The 2,471-nt window shown below is 37.5% G+C and overlaps 1 non-coding gene across 1 annotated transcript; it reads left to right on the top strand.

Annotated features, from left to right (window-relative positions):
- The first annotated feature begins 447 nt into the window (after positions 1-447).
- LOC112503165 lies at positions 448-554 on the top strand. Its single transcript, XR_003067871.1, has one exon. It is a non-coding gene; the product is annotated as a small nucleolar RNA R71 (small nucleolar RNA).
- The last annotated feature ends 1,917 nt before the right edge of the window (positions 555-2,471 follow it).

Genomic DNA, 2,471 nt, shown 5'->3' with positions numbered 1-2,471 from the left:
TTGTTTCCAACTTGCATTGTAATTGTTGGTATAGGGACCAGATCCATTATGAACAAAGTTTATGGATTCAAAATTATGAGGACCATGTTCATACGAGTGTTACCCACATAACAAACACATTGCACAGAGAGGACTGTTGGAATAGGTGTATTAGCAGCTTGCTGCACTCCCTGACCAGAAGTTAGATTTTTCAGCATGTTGGACATGGAGGTGAGCTGAGCTGTCAATGCAGTATATGGATCTACATCATGTATCCCAGCAGTCTTATTCTGTGATTGAGCACGTGAGTCAGCCCAATGCCCATTGTTTGCTGATATCTTTTCCAGAATTTCATATCCCTCATTATAGGTGTTGGCTGTAAAGGCTCCGCCTGCAGTCGCATCGAGCATTTGCTTTGCCATGGGACTTAACTCATTGTAAAGCATCTCGAGTTGAATACAATATAGAATGCCATGGTGTGGGCATTTCCTTAACATCTCTTTGAACCTTTCCCATGCGTCAGGAACAGCTTCATCATCCAGTTGTTTGATAAGACAGATCTCATTCCTAGACTTAGCGTTCCTTGTTGGTGGGAAATATTTTCGCAAAAATATTTTCGTCATATTACTCCAAAACGGCTCAGAACCCGGTGACAAAGAGTTAAACCATGTTTTTGCCTGATCTCATAATGAAAATGGAAATAAAGTGAGTCTAAGAGCGTCAGTGGACACTCCTGGGATTAGGAAAGCATCAATGATTTCTATAAAAGACTTTAAGTGCGAATGTGGGTCCTATGAAGGTAATCCGGCAAATTGGCCATTCGTTTGCAACATGTGAAACATTATAGGTTTTAGTTCGAAATGGAGAGCTGTCGTGTATGGTCTAACTATCCCAGAATTTTATTGCTCAAAATCTGGGATAGCCTAATCCATGATTCTTCCATTTTTGGAATTTTCCAGATTAATGATATTCGGGGTTTGCGCTCGTGGTTGCTCATTATTTTCCTATTTTGTGTCCTCATTACCCAGATTATTATCATTATGTGGGTGTTTTTGTGGAAAGTTCGGAAATGGTGGTATTGGTGCAAAAATTGGCGGTTGGTTTTCCAAATGCGGCATTTCCGGAAGTATTGGAGGAGGTAACACCATGTTCAGAGGGAGTAGAGCAAAAAATGCTCTTTGAGCCCTCCTCCTATGGTGAAACGTTCTCTAAATGTCGGATCAAATTCGAAAAATTCCCCATGATGTGTCCGTGGCATACACCACTTTCAACACGATTCAAACGGTGCTAGAAAAATCAAATCTTTTGCTTTACTCAAAAGAAAGCTTTAAGCTTGTCAATCCCTGGCAATGGTGCCAAAAACTTGGTCGATTATATCGCACACCTTTAAACAAATGAAATGGACCACAAAGCAAGTATACAATATGGCCCAATATCGTCTTTCCAAGTAATAGAGTAGTAAAATACCATATTATCGTCCACGGAGATTGTAGCAAAAGTTTACTGACAGTCCAATGAAAGAGATTATTTTAGATGATGATTTTGAAAACTTCAATTTGATATTCAGGAGATTTAATACAGATAACAGAATATATAAGGATAGCAACGGTGTAAGACTTGTGGTAAGACCCAAACACAAATTCCAGTAGCCAATGTTGTAGGAATGCTACAGCAAGCAGGGTTTCAAAACTTAGTTCCACCATCTATTTTGAAGGTATTCCTTTCGGACTTCACCATTGCACTATATTATAGCTTTCAACCCATATATCTATGTGGTATCCGGACCAAGGATAGTGACAAGATGGTATTTTCAAAATATATGGATAAACAAATCTCTTCGTTAAAAATCACTCTCTCGAGTCGATTCTCATATCATTCAAGTTGGCGTGTGTTCTAGATAGTTCATTTATGAATCTATCGCACTTTGCCACTTTTAAAGAGTGACCAACCCGTCGGAAGTTAAGTTTGAAAGACATAAATGACAAGTTTCCTTGTCGGCAACTTTCTCAAGTCTACCTCTTATATCATTCAAGTTGACATGCATTCAATGGCCTATTTCTAAGTCCATGGCACTTTAACACTTTCAAAGTGATCAACCCGTCAAGAAGTGTATTGGTTTTTATAAAAACTTGAATGAAACAATGGAACATCGTTTATGAAAACACTTGACTACTTTCTTTTGGTTTGAAAATCTCACATTTCCGTCTTACACCCAAGCTATAAATTTAGCTACTCATAACGAAACGTGAAGGACAAGTAAAGTAAATGACGAAAAGTAAAGCCATAAATATAAATTGCGAAAAATAAATGACGAGAAAATAAATGACAAAAAAATAAATGACTGAATATAAATTACAATAAACGTAAAGGAGCGTAATGTAAAGAACGAAAATTAAAAGACAAGAAATTAAAGATGAAAAGCTTAAACAAGAACTTCTATTTCTTCAAGATGTTTGTAATCTTGGATGCTTACAAATGAAGCTTTGCACCCC

This window comes from Cynara cardunculus, assembly GCF_001531365.2.
Source record: "Cynara cardunculus var. scolymus isolate 2C chromosome LG 1, CcrdV1, whole genome shotgun sequence".
In the NCBI taxonomy this organism is placed as follows: domain Eukaryota; kingdom Viridiplantae; phylum Streptophyta; class Magnoliopsida; order Asterales; family Asteraceae; genus Cynara; species Cynara cardunculus.
The sequence above is the reverse complement of the archived record's forward strand: the minus strand, read 5'-3'. Positions and strand labels throughout refer to the sequence as shown.